At 42.6% G+C, this 27,028-nt stretch overlaps 1 protein-coding gene across 2 annotated transcripts in view; it reads right to left on the bottom strand.

Moving 5' to 3' along the window:
* The window catches only part of PRKG1 (protein kinase cGMP-dependent 1), a gene marked incomplete at its 3' end in the record, with an annotated part of 511,845 nt that overhangs the window by 320,574 nt on the left and 164,243 nt on the right, over positions 1-27,028 (bottom strand). The gene's annotated exons all lie outside the window — the stretch shown is intronic.

The following is a 27,028-nucleotide window of genomic DNA, read 5'->3' as shown; positions in this document are numbered from 1 at the left end:
AAGACCATTTTAAAAGGGAAATTAAGTTCTTCCATACTTAAGTTTTAAAATGTATTTGATTATACTGTGAATAAGAACACCATGAGTCCTAAAACTTGAAAACCAATTATATGTAGAGGGCATAAACTCAGAAAAAGGTTAAAAAGAACTGTTGCATATATAAGTTTCCAACGCTCAAGTCTTCTTAGTAAAGTATCTGTACAGTCAGGAAATACTAGTATGCTAAGCTCGATGTGAACTTTGTTTCACATATTACACTTTCAGGTGAAGTTTTCTCCAATTTTTGTGTTAAAAAATGAAAACATTTAGGTCTTCAATGCCACACATGAAAACCACGGAGTAATTTTGCTTATTTTCACTGAGAAACTAAACCCAAGAACACTCATCCACGAATAACACAGCTATTATCAAAAGGAAAATTACTTTGACCCACGGCCATTATTAAATTCCCATCTCAGCACACCTTTCCTTTTTGAACATTTCATCATACAAGAGCAAGTCTGCTTTATCTGCTCACCAGTACTGCACCAGGAGGAGACACGACAGGGGGATTTAAAAGCAAAGGCTGAATAGGAAGAAAACAGCTCAGGGCCAGACTAGGCCTTTCAAAGGACACCTGAGGAACAAGAGCCAGGAGAAGGGGAGGAACTGAAGATGGCCCCACCGCCTCGAGCACACGCACGATGAGAAGCGGAGCACGCGCGTAGGGGGAACGTGGGGTTATCGTGCCTACGACCCATTTAAGCTGTAACAAATGAAGCGCAAGACAGAAAAGTGCGAATTTCAAATGTTACCAGTCACTAAAAAGCCTCCTCTCACCCCAAACTGTGAAGCAGATAGTTAAGGAATCCTGCTATACCAGCCCCCACGGCATCACTGACTTGCCCTCTGCGGGTCTACACGTGGCACGAGGTCAGGTCAGCGTTACTTACGGCTACCTGCACTTGTATGTTAGGTACCAAAGCGGGCCACAAACACTTGCAAAAATAAATAACGCCAATTAATTTCCTAAGAGATTATACAACCATACCTCCTGCAGAAAAAAATCCAGATGTACTCGCCACAAAGCAAAACCACCGTCACAAACAAACTCCTACGTAATACGCATGCTCTAGAATATGGGCCTGTCAGCTCTGTGTATCCATGTGTAAATCTACACCGCTGTACCCACCATGGCCACAAAGCAAGAATGACTCCAGCCTAGCCGTGCTACTCCACCAAAATGACACACCAACATGGAAAAGCCAACTTTGAAGACTCTGAAATAAGTTTAGACACTACATACTTACTAAACACATAATAAGGCAATTCAAGTTCAGCAGAAAACTTCAAATATTTCCACAGCAGAACGAAGAAAGAGGGTAACATCATATAGAGGTGAATGAAAGAAGGTACTGTATTAAGGCAGCACAAACTTTAAAGAGTGCCTTTAAAGGGCACACAGTATTTTGGACAGTATTATACTGTCTGGTACAATTGATCAAGATCTTTTGCTGATTAAAAAAATTATTTTAAAAAATAATCGTTATATAACTAACATCTATTGTTTGATAAGTGTCATTACCTAAAGGTTGCCTGGCCGGTGGGTAAGTAAAGATTGCAGTGGTGTATCCTGTAGTAGAGAAGCACGGGGAGTTTGAGGGAGGTTTTGTTTATTAAAATTTCTTTATTACAAGTTACCACAAGTAAGTGTATCTCTACATATATAATGCTACTACAGAATTAGCACATAGATTTATACACGCACACTCATATATAAAGGAGGACAAAATGCCATTTCCTTTGGGAGATGCCGGCCAGTTGCAGTGGGCTGGCAGTTGCGGTGTGCACAGCCCTGCAGCTCCCGTCACGGCAGGGAGAAGTGTGTAGGATGGGAATGTGTAAAGGCAAACAGGAGTATAAGGATATGGCATCCATCGAGTCGAGTATTAATACCAGCCATTGATACTGCACAGTTAGCACCTATTAAAGGTCTGCCAAGAATGTATTCTCCTATATTCACACAGTAAAGCCATCACAGAAATACTAAAATATACAATATAATACTTCAGGGCTAGTAAATAACCCTGAGAATTAAATTCTGAGGTTGCTGATTTACTGTTAGCTTCAAATGGACCCCAATTCCACTCCCTGTATTGGCAAACTTTTAAAGGAAAGTCAGGTGGTTTTTTTTTTAATAAATGTTTGATTCATTTGTTCATGCTAAGTATCAATCTAATATGAAGCACAAAAATAGATATTTATCTCAAGAATGAGCAAAAATCAACCTTTAATGGTGCCTCACACACTTCACAGACCCCTAAATTACTTTGAAGAATACATTTACTTTAATAGAACTGAGTTTCAGCAGAGCTGAAACGGGGATATTTCTGTAAAAAACTCTACAACAAATATCATCAAGGGGAATGGCTTTACCACACTTTTACCTCCTGGAGTCATAACTGGTTCCAGAGAAAGACACAGCCAAATCTGAGCAGTAATGCACAAATAGATCTTATTATTCAAAAGTGTTTTGAGATCTGTCACACTGCTCAAGACGTCATCTGTTGCTTCCCAAAGCAATCCATGCTGGTCATCTATCTTCATAAGAAAGCTACATATATTCCCATATCCCATTTATTTTCTTATAAAGACTTAAAAATAAGAAGCTGGGTTTTGATTCTTATGGCTCAGTGTTTTTTGGGGGGAAAGCATTTCTCACTCTGTTAAAAAAATTACGTTGTTCATCCATAATCGCACATGATTACAAGTCAATGCTTCATCATCCACAGATGCCCTCCAAGGACTGAGAGGAAGAGGCGGTGAAATCCCCACGAGTGAATGACGATGCTGGAAAGGACCCCCTTGGCGTTGGAAAGAGCTCACTGGAGTAATGCACAGCTCATGCTCAGCTCCCATCAATTTACAGCCTATTTTTCACATGTAGAAAATTCAGCTCTCACTACCGAACCCCGATGACAAATTCCTGCCTGATTACGGCAAAGGACTTTGAGATTTGAGATGGAACGCGCAATATGGCACAGATTATTTTTACCACAGTCTTCATGACCCTTTTACTGCATCAACCATTTCCGCCAGTATGCAAGAAGGATATTGGTGAGGAAATTAAAAATACTAATTTAAGGAGTATGGAGAAGATATCCCAGCACAATATTATGGATATAGGCAAGAATATGTAAGATGACATTCTACAAAAACAAAACCGAAGCAAACTAATTTCACTTACAGAAGACGGGGTCGACTTCCAAAGGCAGAAGTTACTTAGATTCCTATGTAGTTATCCCACCGTCAACTTCGAGTTTCAAGGAACTGCTATGGTCAAGCAGAAAACCATAAGCTTCAGGAAACCCTTGGGCAAGCACAAATTGCTCAAATTCAATAGAGTTTGTTTCATGGCAAACCCAAAAAGCCATTGACATTAAGCAAAGATGACAGTTTCAATTTCTCATGACCCAAGATGGCGTAGGGTTATTAGTCAGAAAAAAAGACAAGCATTTGTTTTGATGAAGTCAGTAAGGATTTTCTATATGAGAAATATGGAGGCAGTTACCAATAACTACTCTCAACTGCCTCACAATTTAAGTGCTTTGTTTATTAAAAAAAGAATTATTTAAATGCTCATTTAACATTTGCATTCACACTAGTTTTATTAGTAATAAAGATGTTTAAAGCACAGATCGCAGAGAAGAGACGGAAGACTGTGGGTGGTCTTGCTACAAAACAGTATAATGCAACATGATGCACAAGCCTTGTTTGGCAAAACAAAACTAAAACTTGCCTTTTTGAAAGCTAATGAATACGAATTTCATACGCAGCTATTTAAAAGCATTTTCTACCAGTTCCGCTAATGATGTACTGTTTTGAGCATAGCGTCTGTTTCTTATTTTGCAAATTTGAATATAAAGTTACTATATGCAAATGAAATAGTTATTACAAAATTTCTCCTGTTTCTGCTTGAAACAATCGGAAGAAACACAATAATGTGATGACGGAAAGTACTTTTTTTCCAAAAGAGCCTCCCTAAATCAGCTTGAACATGAAAGCAACCTCTGTACCTGTAAAGCACCAATGAAACTCTTCACACAGATCCACAGTGTTCTCCAAAGGTTTCACTCGTAGGAAGAGGAGCAATGCCTTAGCAAGGCTGTATTTTACATTCCCACCTTGGGACCAAGTGGCAGCTCTCCACTCAGGTTGCGAAACAGCTCTTGGTTGGTCCCGAGTGACCTTCTTGCTACTGAAGGGCAGCACCTCGGCACTGGGGATGCATTTCTGTTGCAAACAGCAGCTCACGATGACACCATTTCTGCCCCACGCTATGCCCAAGGCACAAACCGCACCACAGCCTGGTCCACCTCTGCACTGCGAGTAACACAAGTTAAAGTTACTGGGTTAAAGTAACCAGGTCAAAACATGCTGCCTTTCCCCACCGCCCCTCCTGGCTTCTAACAGGGGGCTGTGGCGTTGTCTTCACAGGGTTCCCTGCGAGGATGAGCTGCTCCTTGCTCTCAAGCTTCACAACCACCGGACAGAACCGAAGAGGAGAGCTTCAGGAACGAACCGACCAGTTCAAGAGGTGGTCAGAGCATAAGCAGCCACTTGAGTAATCTTTGCCTTGGCCCACCACTCCCAGCTACAAAGCTGGTGGTGTTTTATGGCTCTGAGCCCACCTCTGCTGCTCCTTCTCCCTTTTTCCAAAGCTCTGCAACACTTCTGATGCCTGAGCCGAGCAGCTCCCCAGTCCTCAGGCAGCTGTATTCTTCTACCAAGCCACAAAACAGTCCATGAGAGACTTCATTAGACAGACTCAGCTGCTGCAGGAGAAAACAGATCTGTTTTTTCAAAGTACATAAGAGAAAGATTGAACAGGACAATAGCCTGAGGAAGGCTGGAATTGAAAAGCAAAGGTATTCGGTCTTTGACACTAGAGCAGGAGAAGGGATATGCGTAGGCTGCTTCTCTTTCAGTATGGTTTGGTAGTGAGTGTGCTGTTTAATTATGATTTCTTGTACCGGAGAAAGTCTCCCATTCTCCTGTTGTGTAATTAAGCAAGCTGGAACATTAAACACCTAACAATAAACTCCCCAGACCATGAGCCAAATTCACCTCTCATGGAAATAAAGGGCCTAACACAGCTATAAACAGGAGGAATTTTACCCATTTTCTTCTCCTAGCTGGCAGCCTACACAGTGCAGTTTTCCATCTAGGAAATAAATTGCTCTCTTTGATGTTATCAACCAGATAAAGAAACCAAAGAAATGCAATACAATATTGATCAATTAATGAAGAAAGATTTGCAACTTCCTTTGACATCTCCGTAAAGCAAATACTAAATAATGCAAGTGATGCTTTACCCGAGACAAGAGGAAAAGATTGGAAAATGCTACGTTTCTGCCAAAATATTGAGCATTATTGAATTCTACATTGATATTTCATTTACAGCTGAGCTGATTTTGTGGAGATCTAGCTTGCATCCAAACCATGCATTTTTATGTCAGCTGTAAGAAACTATTCCATATTAATGGAGGACAATGCAAGTAATTTTTCATATAGACAGAGCATAAAATAAAAATCTCTGCATCTTCACTAGCATGGAGGGCTTACCACAGTAAAGGCTGGCAGCTATATTTTGGTGGCTATGCTTTGGCTTACCCTCAAGTCCCTATTCTTCTCCATTCCCACACGGACAAAATATGCCCCGATATCATCTGACTGATGAGTCACATCATTAATGGTCCTGCAAGCAGTGAAATGGGCCTTTGCCATATCACATCGGTGTTTTTGACGCACGCTTTCAGCAAGGCAAGTTTTATGAATCCATTCTCTAGCTCAAAGGGTACCATCCATTTGGCTTTCTCACAATGAACATGAGAAGGTGACCAGCATGAGGATACAGAAGAGAACGATACCTCCAGAAGCCACCAGCCTGCTCCCAACAGAAATAGCTGCCAGAAATTAGTTTAGCCATGCATAACTCAAAATATTTTGGGTTTGGCAGACACTCAGAAGTCTCAATTATATGGGAGGCTCTTTGGTTCTTTTTCCAGGCTCTATTATTTGAATCACATCCCACCTTTGGCAAAAGATATTTTTATGCTAGAAATTTCCTACCCTCATTCCTTGGATTTAAAGACCAGCAACCTTCCTCTTTTATCCTTGTTTATTTTTCCCAGTGATCCTCCTCGACAGTAAGAGCTAAAGCCTTATCCTCATTCTTCCGCATAGATTTTTATGTAAATGCCATTCACCTAGGCATAAAATTTCCGCATTGCCAAATGCTTTGCCCTCTTTCCCATCCATTTTTTCAGTTGTCAAGCAGAACTCACAACTCTTCTTAGCAGCTTGCCAATTAGCCAAGGAAACGTAAGGTTTTTTTCTGGTAGGTGCAGCTAAATTAATCTGTTCTTGCTGCCTCCTAGTATGTTTGTGGAACACTGTTTGCACTATTCTTCATGCTTAAATGCACTGTTCAACTCCAACAGATGCAACTCCTCCAAACGATGAACAGAAGCCCTGTAGATGAACAGAAGCACGGTGCTCCTCTCGGGCAGCTACACACCCAGGCTGTTGTAAAAATAGCCTTAAATCACCAGGATGATCTTGCACCCCACCGCCGAGGGCAGCCCTGTGAAAGCTCTGAAAAGCCAGTTTTGCAGTTTTATGCATGTGGCTCTTGGTTGTAACTCAAGACAGCTTGAAAAGCGGAGCCAGTTTGCAAGACTCCAGGGAGATGCACTAAGTCTTCAGGAAATGAAGCTTTTCCTATGAAACCCAAGCGGGAACAGCTTTCCTTGCTGTCCCGGTCCCCAACACACATTCTCTGAGCCCTGGCATTCTCCGCCAGAGCCACGCTTCTACAAATTAAATTCCGCATGCTGATCACATTGTAGTTGCAAATTTAATTGAGGAGCAATTAAAACTTTAATTGCTAATTGGCTAGTTGACATCAGAGCCAGTCTGATTAAGGTATGTTAATATTTTTGTTTGTTTCAATACACAGACTGATAATGGTCTGCATTATTCATAGGGTTGTGCCTAAGCCACTGTATGTCTTAACTGTGGTGGAGGTAGAGTATTACATTTCCTAGTGACAAATATTAACAATATTAAAAGTAAATTCATTATTTTGTTTCTTAAAGCCCTTCTTAAGACAGGCCAACATTGAATTGCTCCCAGCTCATCTCCATCCCCAGCCCCACGTCTGCGGTCCATCCAGCTCGCAGCATCGCTATCGTGTGCTCAGGCGACGCAGTGAAAATACAACCACGGTGTCAGTGGGGACGGTTCACACCTTGAGGCTGCGTTTCAGGAATGATGGAAATAGTTCCCGGGATATTGTCTATACCTGGAAAATGTTCTTATAAGCATTTGCTCTGACAAATTATTCTCTTACAAGTTACTGTACAACTTGCCCAGGACGCAAAGTTAAATATGCGTCATTGTAAGGATAGAAAAGTAAAAATACAGATGATGGAAGCATATATGAACAAAGCAGGATCAGTTTTGTCCTGTATAACACCACCAGCAAAGCACACAGGCCATTTTTGTTTTGATGAGGACATTCGGCGCTTTGTCACTTTGAGTCCATCCAATTAAATATTAAATAACATCTTTGGCTGAACTGCATCCATGTTCCTCAAATAAATCAAACTATAAACTAAATTGCACTAATGTGACTCTCTCAATTAGTAGGGTAATTTTTTCTCCCAATAATTAAATGGTCATTTTCTCTTTCTGGGCACAGAAGAAAACAGATTAAGTCAACTTGAGGAATTTGTCAGCATGTAATTTATGTGATGGGCAAAATTCTTGTGGTGCATTACCAGCTCTCCTTTCCTCCTCCCGGCTTACTGTGCGGGTGGAAAGCCACTTGTTATTTCAAGTCAAAGTCTTTCATGACTCACAAGCCCAAATCAGCCCCTTAGTTTCTTAACTCTGAAGATACAAGAATATGTAAGAGGGTATCTAAGAATCCAAAGTGCATTTTTCTACAGCATGACGTTTCAGTAACATACACTTTCTTCTGTCTTCCAGTAAAACCTTTAACATCTGGAATGTAGCAGACATTTCTAGCTTACGTTTCTTTATTCCTCCCCCTGGATACAAACGAGATTGTCTGGAAGGCCTAATTCTTTATTTTCTATTGTATATCCAAGCAATGCCTTTGAACATGGATAAGGGTAATCAGTTTTATCATTATTCACATTATCTGTCCCTTTTTAGCTCTTAGACCTTTAAGAAAAAAAAAGGCAGGTTCTCCCAGGAGTACTGTAATTGTTCATTGCACTTCCATGCAAGGTTTAAAAACTGAGAACACTTTATATCGCAGAAATCAGGAAAGTAATGCAGTGGGGTTCAGCGTGAGCTCACCATCAGGTGCCTGTGCATTACGATACAGGTTTCATCACACGACTCTGAAGTGATGGGAGGGATTCACAGCCGATTCAGTGCAGAATTCAATGACTGTTCCATATTTTATTTTGCCATGCTGTTTGACACTTGGACTGCAGCTATATTTATTCAATGCTATTCAAGCTCTGCTCTGAAGAGACACTAATAATTATTTGTAATTAGTCTTCTTCAGGAAATATCACTATGTATCAGTATTTTCCTGAACAATACTGAACATATTCGAAAAATTTGGCCTGAGACGAAGCAGGAGTTATACTACTGCACAGCAACAAGGACACTAAGGTCAGAAGCAGCCACTTCGGCGTGTATAATAGAAAAGACTCCATTTTATTTTAATTTATTTTAACAATACTTATTGTATACACCTTGTATTCTGAAAGCTCAACTCTAACTTTAAATATAGCTTTCAAATATTCAGCACATCAGCAAATCATAATTTCAGATGGGAAAATGAGGAAATTAAACCCAAACTTTTCACAACCAGCTGGCATTAGCCTTTCTGGCATTCACCTCTGGCAGATGCGAAATGGAAATGAGTTGTCCCTGAAAGTAGGCAGCAGCTGTAAGCCTTGCTTTGGCTTTCTCTGCTATCCAGCGTCTCCTCCTCTAGAAAACTCATTTTCTTCTGACAACAGCCTGCTTCATTATTCACAGTTCCATGGATTACTCACAAACACAAGCCATGTGAAGAAAGTAATACATCTGCAGGTGGGGGAAAGAGGAGAAACAAGAGAACTAGGGGTTAAGGCTGAAGCGACGCTTGCTTCTGGAGCTAATAGGAGGGATTTCCAGTCAGCTGCTTCACAGTCCGGAGATGTGCACCTGTAATCTGCTTTACCGGGATGTCGTTAATACTGCAAGGTCAATGGTTATCAAGTTACAAAAAGGCGATGCAGCCTTAGAGGTAGTCATCAGCACCAGTGGGCTTTTTATAACCAAACCTTGCCAGCTGCGCTAATCCAGAGGCTCCTGCCAACAGCACGCTGCTTCCTTCCCTGTCCCAGTTTCCACTGCTCTCCCAGCAACCTGCAAAGACCAGTTTTAGTTCCTCTGGTCCATGTCTCACCCCACCCCAGTATCCTTTCCAAGGATCCTTATCCTTATCCAAGCCAGAGCTTGTCCTGAGCCAGTGCTGCTTCTCAGCCTGCGCACATGTGGGAACTGTAAACCCCGATAACGCTTATCCCTTACCCAAATTTGGGTCAGTTTTGGCAGAAGAACTATAAGGCAGAGGGAAGAAAATGCACATTTTGCCAAATTTTAAGTAGCATTCCAAAACATGGCAAGATTGTAAATTGTTGCAAAACTGTTCTGAATATGGAGACAAATAAATTTTTTCCTTAGTCATCTCTCTGGAAAAGACTAAACAACTTCTGACGACATTTTCCAGAATAATTTCATTTTAATGGAAGCTTAAAACTTCTGGCATCTGCAGCAGAAGTTTAAAGCTCAACTTTTCAAAGTCTTGCAAATGATGGGGAACCGAAAGCGGGCCTTGACAAAAGCTGAGCACCTGGTCAGTCCTAAGCTTAATGACACTGTGGATTCTCATCTGTAACATAGTTACAGAAACCCCTGAATAAGCTTTTATCACTTCTTGCTTGTTAGATAAAAACTAATGAGAGGAAAGTAAATGAAGCAAGACAGAGTTATGACTCTTAAACCTGCTGGCATAACAGGTGAAACAAGTCCCTTCATATGCTCCAGTAAACCCTTAGCTGAACAGACTTATTTCACCTCCTTTAAAACACTCTTGGAGAGACAGTCTCCCCCAAGACTGCACATCACCAGCTGCTCTGGGAGAGTGGAGCAGAGGGAGCAGATAACCTTGTTTGGAGGGATTTACTGTGCCAAGATTTATTTGGGGGAGTTAAATGGACAGAAGAGACACCAGCCTCTCCAACAGCAGCAGAAACCCATGCTGGATACGTCCACAGGACATGTCCAAAAACCAGTAAGCACCTACCAACCCAAGCTGCCCCACCTCACTTTGCTGGTCAGGACCTACTAGGGACATGGGGGGAGTTTTGTTGTGCCTTTAAAAAGATTTATATACTATGACTGGTTTTTAACATTTGCATGTTAAAAAACAAGAAATAGTTTTTTAACATTCAATTTTTTTACCATTAAAATTTTTAACATTTGCATGTTAAAAAAAACAAGAAATAAACCAAGAAATGGTTTTGAAACTGAATCGCAGCAGCCTGACGCAGTGAATAACAGTAACACTTCTCGGATTTAAACCAAGACTTACTCTAGAGAAAGGATTACTGGAGATAAGAGCAGATCTGCATCTGAGTTTCTACCCTGTGTGCAGAAACATTTTGAAAAACAGAAAATGGAAATAAAGAAGGTGATGACCAAAATCTGCAACAGCAGCCTAGGGGCAGAAAGGAGCTCTGGAGGATTGAGAGCATCTGAAAAAAGGATAAAAGAAACTTCCTCTGGGCTTTAAAGGTAGGAACTAAAACCTAGATGAGAGGAAGGCAGGAAAGTAAAGCAAAGCAGAAAAAGGTGTACCCAGCAGAGTGGGGAAGAAGTACACAGAGCAACGACAGTCATCAACGTGGGGCAGGGCAGAGAGTAACCCAGGGAAAGACATACCGAGTTTGTCAGTGGAAGAGAACTTGAGAAGCAATCAAAGCTGTCCCCAAGGTCAACCCGCCTTGGACGGCACCACACGGCAACACAGCCTGAGGACACACACAAATTTAATGGCAAAAAAGGTTGCTGGACAGAAAAGTCATGCTGGAGACTACCTAACGGAATGAACAGTCTGCCCAAAGTAATTCAAAGCAAGATTTCACCTTCAGAGAAGTAACAGGGATGGACTGATGCCATGTTAACACTTCAGGTTTAGTTCAAGTGCCTCTATGGGTTATGGTTAAACCTCCTTCAGCATCCCCAGCTGAAGCAAACCTCTTGCAAAGCACACTGCTGACATTACCCTTGAAAGGAGAGGCAAATAGTTACTGTCTGGCTTGCTAATGAATTATCCCAGAGAAATACCCTGCCTGTGCAGAGATGTTAATTCTCAACTATCTTCTCTTGTAACCTTCACAAGTAAACCCTGCAGCTAAAGCAAATTAAACAGCTATCTTCCACTTCCAGTCATGTGGCTTCCGTGTGGGAGGATCTAAAACTTGGGTTTTGTTTTTTTCCATTAGTATGATTTTTATCATTATAAGGATTTTGTTAATGGTGGAACCTAGAGGACCCACTCCTAAGTGGAGATGCACATCCTCAAACACCATATAAAACGTTCAAAAATATATACAGATATATATGCACACAGATATTCTCTCTTTCCAAGCTTAAATTACAACATCTTTACAATTAATACATTATGTTCAGGGGGGTAGATAGGTGACCTCCAGAACTCCCTTCCAACATCAATTATCCTGTGACTATAAATTACTTTTGATGTACGGTTTGTATCAGACTAAAGGTGTGCACATAGGATTTTGCAGCTTACATTAGCAAGCACCATATAATGAGTTTGTTTGCAATTAGGCTGTAAGACCATGTTAAAATCTGTAAAATGGCAAAAAAGCTGCTGGAGAAACCTCTTAAAAAGGGCAAGTTGGCAAACAGAGATAACAAGTACTCAAGGAGATAGCTATGGAGCAGACAGAATATGAAAAAAATTCAATTACAGTCAAATCAAATTTTGCCTTATGTACAACATTCCTGAAGATTAGTCAGATGCTGAAAAAATAACCAACAAAAAACCAAATACACACAAGGAAGGAATCAGAAGCCAGTTAGTACAGATAGGAAATGCCTGTCTGCGACAGATGTGTTACAGTCAGCGGCGAGTACTAACAAAGAAAGGAGTCACACAGGTGCCCTGCAAGGCCATAAACCTCTTCCCTTGGCCATAACTCATTACCAGACACTTTTTGTCTGTGACAACATTGTTAAAGATCCGCATTAACTTCTTGTCTACACTGCACTGATTCTAGTTTCTCCCCCTCAACTGGAGGGCCTCCCAAAAAACAAGTCTGCCTGATTCATTGAAGATGCTCAAAAAACGATGGACTGGGGGGCAGAGGGAGAGATGTGCAGGCTCCCGAGTGGGATTCGACACGGCAGACTGCGCTAGTACTCATGTAACAACAGCAAGAATAGACCACACTCACTGCACGACTACAGACACCTTATTACCCAAAAGATCAGCTGCAGCATTACAAAACAAAGCCTGCCTGATTCAGCTTGTGATAGTTTGGGAAAGCAACGTAAGTCTTGGCTTGCACATATCTGTTTATCCCTGTTCTCAGAGCCCACAGCTGCTCAGGCTGATAGACAGGGTACGGATGCAGCAAGACCCACTGCTCCAGTCGTGGGGCGTGTGTGTATATATATACACACACACATATGAAAACCCCACAGACCCTCTTTAAACACAAAAGAATTCTTCATCATCCCCTCACTGTACCAACAGTACCTGCTGTAGGGCACCCAGACAGAAGCAATTTCAACATAAGGTTTGTAGCTGCTAATTCCACGCTTTCTCAATTTTGTAGTGGATAGCAGAGCGTGTCAAGAAAAATCTCAATTGTGATTTACGTATTGGGGGATTGCTCAGTTTGAGTTTTGCTTTTTGAGGAACTCAAACAGTTGAGGTGAAATTCAAGAGAACATGCTTTCCTGTGGCCCGTGGGATATGCACACAGGTCATGTTGGTGGTTCATCCTCATACAGTTACCCCAGTGCTTCTGATACCTATATATAAAAAAGCAATCCAAGAGAATAGATGAATTTCATATTTACCCTAGATAAAATATTGAAAAGCCGGAATACCTTTTGGGGAACACTGGGTTTGCTTGTCTAATTCGACTCAGTCTTACCTCAATAAATAGACGTTTCAATCTCAAAAGCAAACAAGCCCAACCACCTCAAATACAAATTGCTTTTCTCCCAAGCAAGTGAGTTTGTGTTTGCCTCAATTTCCCATTTTGGCTGAGCAGCTTTTAACCTGGAATTGTGACTGTGATGTCACAAGTGTAAATTGCCCCTTTTCGGTACTCAAAGCCTCTCGTGAGCACAACCCACCAGTGCATCAGTACGCGGATGGATATAACGTACTCTGCTGCGATGGGAGGTGTGCAGGAACTAGACAGCACTTGAAAAATAAATTCAGTCTGTGAGTAATGTATTACCCTGGCTCACAGGATACCACCAGCATCGTATGGTGCGAGAACGCATCACCAGCCAGCTTGCCCTGAGGTATGGGTGCTTTCACATCAGGATAGTCAGCGATTCCCTTGGGATAAATCCACACTTTAATATTTCTATACGAGACCTTGTTTCTTCAAGCTGTGCACACAGTCTTTAGTAAATGGGCCACAGCAGCCCCTCAGGCAACCTGGAGTTAGGGTGGGAAGTGTGAACAGGCTCCAGCTGTATTTTGAAACTCTGGAATGAACAACATCCCACCTTTCAAAATAAGAAGAAACCAGTTTCATGACTTGGAAAGAGGTGAGGAATCGAGAAGGCAGGTCTGTAACATGGCAGCTGGTCTGGGAGCTGGAGACTGACAGAGTGCTGACCCCAAGGCCGGCTCTGCTCCCAGCGGTACAAGCATCTCCGGGTCATGACTGTCTCCAAACTGCACAGACTTAGTTCTCCAAGAACAAAGCAACAGACAAGAAACTTTACACTCATCTCCAGGGCTTCCATAACAACACTTTTGTTACGGACATATTTCAAATGCTGAGAAACCCTGAGTATTTTTTTCCCCCTCAGGACTTATAAGACACTTGGTTAACTTCATCTCTCTCAAAACACCAAGATGTTTTCTGTTGAATACACTAAGAAAAGACCTATTTTGTTCACCTGCCCTAACAGCTGTTAAATTATGCTATCCAGATTTATTTTCTAGTTGCAGTCCTCCTCCCTTACTCTTCAGAGCTCTGGTTTTCATTTCCTGCCTTTCAAGGTATTTTGGAAGTATTTCAAAATGTTAGCCAAAAAACCCAAAAAGGTAGAAACTATAAACATATAACACAGTGGAACGGACCTATCAGTTTTAATTTACTCCTTTAATTAAATGAAAACCAGACTTGGTATGTGATGTCATAAGTTATCTCAGGACACACAGTCTTTGCAATCTTATTGAACAGAAGAAAACCAGAGGTTGAGGTCCCTCTGAACAGCAAAAACATTATTCCCTTCTCTCCCTTTTTCCCCATGATAATCATGGGCTTTAAAGGTAACAATAAAAGAACAGATACATTAAAAAAATTGAGACAGCTAACTTCATAAAAGTTGCAAATCCACAAAAGACTAAAATTTACACACTATTATACATGCATATACCCACATATAAACAAACTCTGAATACTGTTCGGAACACATAACTCAGATGACCACCAAACACTTATAGCTCTGAATGGAAGTCACACTTTACAACGAAAAAAATTATTCAAGGGAAATCCTGAATAGCCCTTCTAGCCTCTGATACTGGCCACATCCTTGAAAGCCACTTTGTGGGGCTAAAACACATCCCATGGAGCAAGTGAAAAGTCTCACCGGGCTCAAGAGCACCTTGATATCAGTCAGACAACATACATGCCCTGGTCCGTTCTGATCTCAGAGTTAGGTAAGCAAAAAGTGGCCCCAAATTGTAAGTTTTCTAGTGTAACAGAGAGGTAGCTGAAGGATGAGAAGTGTTCAAACCCCTGAGCCCCATATAAAGATGCAGGTCAGAGGCAGAAGAGGTATGTACTCTCCACCTACAGCTAGCAGAAGACTGTGCTTGAACCAGTTCAAAAACACTCAAGACCCGAACCAAGTTTCAAGGTAGAGAACCTGCAATAACCAGGGAAGTCTTCACCTCTCTCAAGCAGTACCACAATAGTGTGGGGGTTATTTTAGCTCTATTTTACCTGGATTCATTCAAGTGCTACAGTGCTATAGTGCTTTTGAAGTGCATTGCACCATTGGTGATGTGGCATGTGCCACTTCACTACCTCTCCGAACTCCTTACTATGGATGTTAAATAACACAGAGAGAACTGTATGGATGAGCCACCTGGGGACATCTGGAGATGAAGACCTGTTTAGTCCTTCCAGCCCACACTGCTTGGCCAAGGAGAGAGACCAGAGCCAGCCTGGGCTATTTGCCTTCACCTCTGCAGCTCTCAACCTACTTGAGATGTCCTGAGGTCCCTTCTGACCTCAAGTATGTATCCTACAATCCTACCTTCTCTATCTATAAAGAGGAGCTAAAAGGGCTGTACAATTATATTATTACCATTACTAATTAAAGGTGCACATTTGAAGGGGAAAAAGTATTCTTAGTATTTCCATTGTTAGTGTCTTTGGAAATGTGGAGCTTTATCACACAGTGCTCCAGGCGCCAAGTAACAGTAAGTCTACATACACGACTACGGATCTCATGTTCAAAGCGTAACCCCTCTCGCCTATACTCCGTGTTTTACTGGTAAATACATACCCAGGCTGAGACTGAGCTACGGCCCCCTTGATGGGCCTGGCAGCTGGAAGGAAAGCTCAGACCACAGCCTGAGCCAATAGGCAGAGGTCTCAGTTGAGTGACTTGGATGAAGCAGGAAAAGGTCTTGAGTAAATCAATGTTTTCAGCTGACATCTGCAAAGTGGTTTCCGAGTTACACAGAACCAGCAGCATTTTGGTGTTTTCATTTCTTGTCCAGACACAAGAGTTTTTGAATAGATGGTCAATAAAACTCCATAACTTTTTTGACAGCGAAGTGTTACTGATAAAATAGACACTTAAAAAATTTTACTCATTTCCCCTTAAGGAAAAAAGTGAACAATTTCTTCTGAAAACAAATCCTTTTCCATTTAACAAAAATAATTCTCCACCAAGAGGGGCACTGCTAGATTCTCAACCACCGTCAGAACAAACTGAAGAACCTTAGTTAGTCACTTGAAGCTTCTAAAATGGGAAACCAGTTGACCAACACACTTGGGTTATTCTTCTCCTCAGCTGGTTGCCAGCTCTTCCTGATCAACACATACATGCTCAGCCTTCCCCCCCGGTCACGCCTTGCAGCAAGGCCCTTGAGCCCAGCAGATCGGGTGCTTAATACTGTAACTCATCTGTTTTCATCTGCCAGGGTGCACCGTGCTGGCGTCGTGGTGGGCTCCTATCTAGCAGACAAGATCCTTGCAGGTACCACAGTGGGACTTCTCCATCAGCATCAGCCACCAGGGGAGACACGTACAGCAGTAATGTTGTTCTCTTCAAGCCTTATGCATTTTGCTGGCTTTGGCTGGGACAATTTGCCTCCTAGTAGCTGGTATGGGGCAATGTTTTAGATTTGTGCTGAGAACAGTGTTGATAACACAGGGATGTTTTCATTACTGCTGAGCAGCGCTCACACAGCATCAAGGCCTTTTCTGCTCCTCACCTACCCCACCGGCAACGGGGGGCACAAGAAGCTGGGAGGGGACACAGCTGGGACAGCTGACCCCCACTGCCCAAAGGGACATCCTGTACCATATGGCATCACGCTCAACACAAAGCCGGGGGAAGGAGGAAGGGGGGGGACATTCGAAGTGATGGCGTTTGTCTTTCCAAATCACCGTTATGTGGGATGGAGCCCGGCTTTCCTGGAGATGGCTGAACCCCTGCCTGCCGATGGGGAGTAGTGAATGGATTCCTTGGTTTGCTTTGCTCGCGTGCATGGCTTTTGCTTTCCCTGTTAAACCGTCTTTATCACAACCTGCAAGTTTTCTCACTTTTACCCTTCCGATTCTCTCCCCTGTCCCACCGGGGGGAGCGAGCGAGCAGCTGCGTGGGGCTTTAGCTGCTGGAGTTAAACCACGACACACATAAAGCTTCTTTACCAGAAGCACCAGTGAATACAGTAATGAATGGAGCTGTTTTAAATCTTGGCAGGTGAGAATATCCTTGCTACACCTCCGGCTGGTATTAAATCACTTTACAGAAAGGAGAGAAATGTTCTAGAGACTCTTCACTGATCTGAGGCAGAAACATCTGCTGAAAACAAAACCGTCTGACACACTGAACAGAGCAAGGTTAGCAGGAGGAGAGCGCTGCAGCCAGCCACGCACCCAAGAAAAAGGCTATCTCAGGTAATGCAACACAGGGAAATACGCTACCAGAGCGAATCAAGACGGCAGAGGTTTTTTTGCTACAAGCTTGAATACCTCTCAGCTCTGTAAAGAGGGAAAGAAACATGCTGCGAGGGAACTTGGCAGCTGCTCCCCTTCCCGTATCTATACTGCAGCTTCACAGGGAGATGGATGTCTGTTAATTATTTTAGCCTGTTATTTAGTCTACTTTGTACTGAGAAGACTCCTAACTCTGATTTAAGACCTTAAAAGCATGCTACGGGTGAAGGACGGACAGTTTTCAGCTTTTTTCTGCTAGGGATAGGTGGGAAAATAGCATCACTGTCTGAGCACAAATTTTATTAAAAATGTCAACTGTGTCAAAAACCATCCAGAACAATCAAGAGAACCAGGGATATGAAAAAAACTGTCAGTAGCAACCATACCACTGACAACTCAGACCCTCATGTGCCTGGAGGATTCAGGTTTCAAAACAGACCTGCAGAGGACACATACCTTATAATGACTTCCATTTGTTTAACAGATTCTGCTCTTGTGTTGCTCAGGACTGTTTCCCGAATTCACTCTCCATTCATATGGCAAATGAGCGCAACTCTTGAATCTCCATGGCCATCCAGAGCTTTTCTGCTGTCACAGGCTATTTCCTTTTCCAGTATACAAACACAGCTCTCAAAATCAGAGTTCACTGAGCAACAGGAATAGGATGCAAGACATACATAGGTTGGATTAAACAGTCATTCTCCCTTGCCTGTGCCTAAAAAGACACGATAACAAGCAAAGCAGAGATGCTTTGGAAAAGCAAGATTTTTTTAGGCTATGCTTTCTTCCCTTTTCTCAGCTAAATTCAATCCTGTCCCTGCTTTCTCCAAGGGGATATGAAATCACTATAAAAAAAAAAATCAGAAGAGAGCAACAAGCAGAAATGGTTTGCATACAACTCGAAGCAAAGCGAAAGCCGAACGTTTTCTCTGCCGGGCAGAAAGGACCACCTGCAGTTCCTTGCTGCAGATGAGGCAGTCTCACTGCCAGTACAAGGATGATGAGGCTGAAAAAAATCTGCTAAAATACAGAGTTGTGTTTCTCTGAAGGCCATGTATGGATGCCTTGCTCCAGACAGCAACCGACACCTGAGAAAAGGAACAGGGGAACTGTTTTGGAGAACATTTAAGGAATTAATAATTTGGAAAAAAACACCTGTACTAGGAACTTTAGGAGGTCATTTGGTTTGAAGACTAAAAATCAGGAAGAAAGTGAGCAAAACTAAGTACGTAAAATATAGTAATTATTCTGAGACAGACAAAAGGCAAATTTATCACCCAGGACCTACCTGTTTAGACGATCAAATGTCACCACCTAAGAATCAAGGTGGCAGGTCTGAGGCAAGAAAGCAGGGCTTAATCTAAATGAAATGTTTCATTCTTCTTCCCCTCCTCAAGCAGACCTGTGTATTTCCATTATATAGCATTTGTTTCTACAGCAAAGACAGACACGCTGCTAAAGGGTGTCATGAAAGTTGAAAGTTGTAAAATTGCATGGTACAGGTTTGGTAGGCTCAGGCAAGAGCAGCATGCAAGTCCAAAAAGATACCTTCCGTATACAGAAACTACAGCACATGCACCTATAGCTTAGCTTTAATGAAGTGTAGCCTCTTCTTTCTAAGATAAGACTAGAACTAGCTCAGACTCACACTTTTCTTAACAAGAGGACCAGTCTGCTTGTCCGGTTTCTTGGGAAAGCCCAGCAGAGTCGCCTTTTTTTTCAGCAGATGCATCAGGCAAGCTGTAAGAACTTGGAAATCCTTCTTTCAATCTCATTTTTACCAGACTTGCTTTTCACTTTTGTTTTTCTCTTGAAAACCCAACATTGTTGAACCCACACCAGTATGGAAAACAGGCACCAGAAAAGCCTGCCCTGTAAAATGCACCTCTGCAGTTCTCAGAAGACGTATCGTGGCTCACCAGGTGGCTGAGGATTTCTGAACCACACCAAGGAATGGGAAAAATTGTGCATATATAAAAACTATGCTGTACTTTGGAAAAAAAAGCTTAAGGTATAGGGTAACAGCATTTGTGGGAACAGATATCCTAGGGGCTGGAGGTCAGACTAAGAGGGGCTGCTCATATTGTCATCGTATCAAACGTAATGTTCCTCCGCCTCCATAGACAAGGCAACCTAAGAGGGCTGTGAGGACATCTGGAGACATTTTATACAATATCGGGTGCCATCCACTTGAAATATCAAAGTAAGAATAATTATTTATTCTTATGAGGCTTGCTGGGTGATCACTGCTAGAGAAAAAGATTGCTTTGTAGTACAAGCTCTTGTTTAAAATCAAAGTTGACAAATGGGAAAATTACAAGATTGGAAACACCTTGTAATATAGAGGGATGTGATTTCTCAGTCAAATGTATTTGAAGTCTCTTCTGAAAACAGGAGCAAATTGAGTTTTAATTAGTTTTGCATACATAAAGTATATGCTGAACTTTCAAGTAGCAAAGCTTCAGTTCACTCACTGCAGCTGCAATTTGCACTATTCCAGGTTAATCCAAAGTCTACTCTTTAAAAGTGTGAAATGCATATTTTTATTAGATGTTACTTCATGTTTGCAAATCAGCATGTTGACTTGGCTCAGTCAAATGTGATTTATTACTGTCTGTAGACATCAGAGAGAAGCTAGAATCGGCACACTGACATTAACTGATGGGGGTAATATAGACTGGCAAGTCCCATTTTGCTTCTGCGTTATGTCGCCAGCCTCTTGACTGTGGAACAGGGGAAAAAAATCTGATTCTGCTCTCTCTGGGCATGCAATTTCAGAAAACAAAGCAGACAGATCTGATGATCTGCCTACAAACAATTTTTCAACTCACAGCAGCTTCGTGCTACATGTGCAATGAAGCAAGTTTTCCTCAGCAAGCCAGAAGAAAGTTTTAGTATTCCTATTCAAATGAATAGTCCATGAAAATCATAAGGGCCAAACATGAAAGCCAAACCTATCACGTACTGGCACACAGACCAACAAAATCAGGCTAGGAGCTTTGATTTTGGATGGGAAACAGGCTTGGCGTGTTTGAAATTTTCACATGGCAAACACTTGCTTTCATGTCCACACCCTAGGATGACATCCCGTAGATGCTAAGGGGCATTTCAACATGCAGAAGCCCAAAGTGTAAGCACGGGACACTAAACATTGGCAATTCACTTCTCCTTCAGTACCACCACAGGGAGGGCAATTATAATCCTTTTTCTCTGCTTGGCCTCACACTTCTTCCTGCCTAGAAACTTCCTAACTCCGATATATCCACATTCAATGCTTTCCCACCTCACACTGAGAAGCTGTATGCTTGTTTGGAATACTGCACCATTTACTGTAAGAACACATCCGAAAGAGTCATCCTGTATTTCACTAAAATGCAAAATGGTGCATCACTTATTTCCCCATGAAGCCTTCTGTGAGGAAGAACGCCCCTTCCTGCGGGGTCATTCCTGCAGCAAAAGCCAGGAGTTCTGCTGGGTAATTGCCAGCACCAAATATTTTTTGCTCTCATTTGTGCAGGCTAACAGGCTGCAGGCTTTTCTCCCCAGCGTGGATGCAAACGCTCACACCTCCCCTCCCTATTCAAAACTTCTCACAAATCTCAGCTAAGTCAGGCAATGCATTTGTTAGAATGCATTATATGAAATGGAGGCATCTTCCCATATAGCCATTTGAAATGGCACTTTAAAGCATCTATACTCAGCAGCACATGGGATGCTTTCTGCTTACTTCCAAAACTGCTTCTCCCCTCTGCTGCAAAGTAGCAGCTTTTATCAGCCCAGGTTTCACCACGAGGCAGCACATTTGCTTGTCCGCATCAGTTTGCCAAAGACTTCAAGTGTCTCTCAGCCCTTTGTACTGAAAAGGCCATTTGCTCCCCAGACCTCCTCCTGGGAGGGAAGAAGGACGCCATGAACACAGCTCCGAGCACTTCAGACATGAAATTCAGAAGACTTGGAAGAATCGAGCCCTAGTCAATATATATAGCAGACACACCAGTGCCAAGAGCTCTGGGTGAATAAACACAACTGCACGTATCAAGAGAAAGTTCATGCTAGACTGAAGTCTGTGGATGAAGATTAAAATTACAGAAGGGAGCATTAGTTAACGAAGAGCATACATACAAAAAAGAGATGGAAAGGTTACGGACAGGAGCTTCTTAAAAGCAGCAAGGGAAACACAGAACCACCCACAAATCTCATTTGCTTTTATTTCTCTGTGAGTGCAGAGGGAGACGAGAGAAGGAAGAGAAAAAGCCAGAGGGTCCCACTGCTGAACTTTTACATAGTTTTTTCCTCTGAGGAAGGTTATTTACTCCTATTCATAGGAACAGCATTGTATTTTCAAGAACTAACTCCCATCTACTTCTCAAGAGGATATACTAACTTCTCTTCCATTGAGCAGTTTGAATAAAGCTTTTCTCTACTTCTCCAAGTGGCTGCCTTCCTCCTACAACCTGTAATTGCCCTGACACTTTGAGGTTATTAAAAACAAGTATATAATGTTATACTGAATACTAGTGGATAGAAAACTATACCTTGCACAACACTGCAGAGCCACAAATACAAATGATGATTATGGGTTTCTTTAGTGCATTGTATTTCTCAAAGTGCTGCAAACTATCTCATAGAGAAACACAGCGAGGATACTCCAAACTCATCTGTGCGAGGAAGCCGTGCTCCCTAAAAATCAATTTGTTAAGCTCTGGATGGGCAAGCGCTTTCCACCCGATCTCACGATTGAACACCACCTCCACTAACATGATTTACCCTTTGGAAATAGAAAATGCTACCACTGTTGATCCATCTTTGAGCTTTTGCAAATTTGATTGTATGAAATAAAGCATATAAAACTGCCTCAAAGCAACTGCGGTTGAGAGCTTCTGCTGGGTAGAACAGGTTATAAAAAATAGTAACTAGAAACCCTGCTCACCTTCGGCAGTATCAATTCACCTCTAATGCAGAGATACTACTGCCTCCTGAAGCCCAGTGAGCCCTCCCTGCTCTACATCCTACAAGAAGGGCGTATTGCTTGACACAGCACCCACAACACCATACCGCGGCAGGCTAAAGTCCAGAAAGGACATGCTAAAGGCAGGAGAGAAGGGGACATCGATGTAGGCTGTGCAGTACCAAAGCCATTTGCTGCAAACTCTGGATGACACCTGGCACCCAGAAGACCGATCAAATCACCCTGGCTTATGCTGATGTGCTGCTTCAGACAACATGGCCACAGAGGAAGCCCTCTACATGGGCACCGAGATGGAGAAATAGGATGTGGCCATCTTCAGTGAGCAGCTGAAGTTATACACAACTGAAGGTAGCCCATTGCCACAAATCCGCAGAAAAGGACATACCTCAGAACAAAAAGCAGAGCAGAACCAGACGGCAGCACCAAGCTGCAGATGCTGCTCACTGGTGACCACAAGACTGCGTGCCGGTGGAGAACATTGACATTTCCCTCCGCTGCCAAAGCATCCTCAAGCCTGGTGGTGGAGGTGAAGGGGTGCATTAGATATCTTTTTGATGTTTCCCACAGGGCAACGATGACAATGACTCTGTAGTCGGTGCAGGGTATGAGCCTAACTGGCTCCTACTCATACTTTTGGGCTGTCAATAAGGACGGCATCACCACCAACTCAGTTTCAGGGAGGCAGTAGTTCATTGTACTGCAAGCTGACACATGAGGTCTGAAACCTAATAAGCGATGTCATGCTGAGCCTTTAATAAGGAGAGAGAGCTGGCTGACAAAAGCAAACCCACTTTCAGCTAATCTTAGAGACACCCTCCATCCTCCCTCCTGCCTTCCCCACTGCCGAGAGCAACACAGCCATGACTAGGAAATACATGGCACAAGCAGTTCAGGGATTTAGGAGGGATTTACACCTTTTAAATACACTATTAATCCCACCTGCAAGACTGCCACTTCTCAGATGACTTAACTGTGCTGGGAACTACCTGAAGGTCCACCAGCTACCTGAGCCTGAAACACCTCTTTGACAGATGCTGGCTGCCTACCTCCTGCTGAAGAAGCTGTAGTATCGCCTAGGCTGAAGGCTGGTTAATTATTCCTCAGCATGTAATCCATTTTAGCAATGAGGATTAATGGAAAGGTCACCTGGACAATGCTCTCACAAACACAGATCCCACAGCCTGTCGATCTGAGTGCCCGTGGTGTATGGCAGGGAGAACATGTTATGTTGCTCAATGGCCACTTTGGCAACAGCAGAAAGCAGTAGGATTCTCCTCCCTTGTCCCTCACTGAAAGCCTGGGAACTGCTAATGATGGCTATGGCAACAGATATATAATGCCCTGTGAACATCCCAGAGGTCTGGGATTAAGCATCAAAAACTAAGTCATTATTGCAGAACGTGGATTTAGCAGATATAACCCTGAGATTTTTTTGCTGCCAACCCTGAACCTGTCTCCACAGAGCACAGGTGGGACAGGGCTGTTCAACTTCTATAGAATCATAGAATGGGCTGGGTTGGAAGGGACCGTAAAGATCATCTAGTTCCAACTCCCTTGCCATGGGCAGGGAGACCTTCCACTAAATCAGGTTGCTCAAAGCCCCAGCCAACCTGGCCTTGCTGCATGTCAGGAATGCAAGGGCAGCAGTTATTTGCCTGGCTTTCATCAGGGGGAGGGGAAAAAAAAAAAATAGTATCACCATCAGGAGGTATCCAGCTCAACACCAAGTCTGGGATTATGCCTCACACCCCCATAACACTGTGTGCAGCTTCAGGACCTCGCCTTGCGTGCCAGACCCCCTTTTGGGGAGGGAGAGCCAACATTCTGGAGACAGTAGTCACCCATCAGGCACTTCAAGGCATCTTTGGGAATTCAAAAGTTATGCAAAGCCTTATATATTTCAGGGCTACACATTTAAGAAACAGAGGATACCTTCTCCATTCTGCTGGCACTTTGTTTGCCTTTTGATTTTATATTTATCTGTGTTTAATTAAATGCCAGAAGTGCCCTAGAACCAGGCAAGAGTAGCCCTTGGATTTTTTTTATAATGAATCTCTGCAAACACAAGGAAATAAGGATTTCCCAAACAGACTAAAAGCAAAGAGTTACTAGAATAGGGTTCACCATTTCCAGCACACTTTAAATCCCAAATTAACATTTTCAGCAGAACACTTTTCCACTTTAGCCACTGGATGATACTGAAGCAGGCTAATACGAGAGGAAACGTTACTTTGGATACCTTGAGATGTCAGGATTCAAAAAGGAAATTAAAAAAACAGGGATAAAATAAAATATAGAAACATGTATGAATGGTTCACCTAGCACACATTTTGAGGAGAGGCACAGAAACCCACACATAGCACCTTGTGAAACAACGTGCCCCAAATACACGTGCCAAAAAGCCATGCCTGGCAGTACCATTGCTTCCGCAAGTCGCCCTCAAACCAGTAAATAACCCCTTCCAAGAAGGAATGAAAGGAGGCCGATTCCCAAAAGCAGCAGACAGGCCTGGCCACACACTTCCCATGGGAGGAAGGATCAGAGCACCCACATGGCTTCACACAGCTGCTCCCGTGGGCTGCTTTTCGGGTGTTTGCAGGGGAGGGAGGCTCTCTGCAGAGAAATACAGAGGTGTTTGCTTCCCTGTACCCCTCTACTCAGAAATGGGGGGTAAGATATGACCCCTCTTCTTCCCTCTCTGCCTGCTCCTGCAAAGCAGTTTATTTTGGAAACTTTAAGATGGGAGAAAGGGATTCATTAAATCCCAAGGGGTCCAGAAGGCATTTCATTGGAAAGACAACAGACTGTACGAGCTGCTATATATGGAGAACACATTAATTTATTCCTGCTGTCGTACGTACAGCCAGTCCAGCCAAGGCAGGATGCATTCATGTCTCTCACCCATGCAACCCTGCAGCTGTAAAAGCAAACCTTGGGCCACAGACAGTAGCGAGTTAGCATTGCCATCAATTAATTCATTAGTTCCTGGCTCCTTTTGTGAGGACAAGTGACAAAATATACCAGCGCACTCATGCTCAGATCCCAAGCTAGTGTCCAGTGAACCCCAGCTCCTGGCAAACTGTGCTGGACACACTGATTAACTGAAAGTAAGATGCAAGTTTGAGCAGTTGTTTGCAATTAACACAAATAAGATGATAAATGGATCCCTGCAGTTCAGAGCAGGGTGAGGAGGGGGGACAGGGACCAAGAGTAGAGATATGTCTTTGTACCTTTCTTAACTGGTTACCTTCAGATCACAAAGAAGTGCATCTTTCTGTCTCCGTCCTCCTCTTCCCTCTCTCTAGAGGCACAATTTGAGGGGCAGAAGTGATGGGAGACATCTCACTGCAAGCTGGAGGATCCTTACTCCCTCAGGAGATCTGAGGCTCTGTACTTAGTTTGCTCTGTTCTCCATTTTGCATTTTAAGTGTTTGATGTGCCTGAAGCACTGGACAGGTGAAACTGGAAAAGCACAGGGATATGCAACGAAGTACAGCCACTCTCAGGAAACGTGGGCATTGAAATCTGACTGTCAGTCTTCGCAGCATTCTAATGAGAAACGTCACTGCTTTACAGGTCACTTGAACAACTACAGTTAATTCACACTAAAATCACCTCTTTGTACCTGAAAATAATTTCCTTATTCCACATACCAAATTTCATGTTTTCCTTTACAGGCTTAAAGCATGTTGATGAAAGGTAAAACGTTTACGCATGCATTATACACCTACCTAAATGAAATTTTAATATTATTACTTACATTTTTGTTACTTGGAAAATTATGTTTATCAGCAATTTGGAAAATAGGGATGTTACAAGATAGACACGTGCTTAATTTCATGCATGTTTCATACCTATTTCTCAGAGAGGAGCGAGGAGGAAAGGCCTCCCCTTGCTGCACCGCTGAAGGCATTTCAGTGGTACAGACTCCACTGTTATCACAATCAATTGCTATTTACTCTGTGCAGTTACATCCATTAGTAGCCACACATCTTTATATCCAATTCAAGAGAACAGACAAAAGCTAAGAGCAACAGGCAAAGCAAGAAGTTGCCCAAAATGTTTAATAATAAAAGTAAGTTTGCATTAAAATTTTAAACCCGTTGCGCACCAAACACTGGAATATTTTGTTACAAGTCCTCCTATTCACTGTTTTTCAGAGCAATCTGGTAATGAAAGAAGTCATGGAAGATTTACTGCTCTTACTTCATCACCAACTCTTATCTTACACACACACACTCTTACAGAAAAAGGTCCTGTGCTGCAATTCGGAAGATAATTAAAACTGTATTACAGAACAATAGCTACAAACTCATGACCAGCATCAACATCATGTACCCTGCTGCTGGTGAAAAATCGCAAGTATTTTCAGACTAGTAGGCAGTCTGCAGTACAGTTTGGTTTACTTTTCGTAAAAGCTTAGCTCTTGATCATAGAGCTGCTCAGTCAATGTTTTTTCATAAATGCATTTAAAGGAGCTCAATTTAATTACATATCACTAATTTTTCTACCTTTATTAGTGCTG

This window comes from Phaethon aethereus (assembly GCF_964289735.1).
Source record: "Phaethon aethereus genome assembly, chromosome: 7".
Classification (NCBI taxonomy): domain Eukaryota; kingdom Metazoa; phylum Chordata; class Aves; order Phaethontiformes; family Phaethontidae; genus Phaethon; species Phaethon aethereus.
The sequence above is the reverse complement of the archived record's forward strand: the minus strand, read 5'-3'. Positions and strand labels throughout refer to the sequence as shown.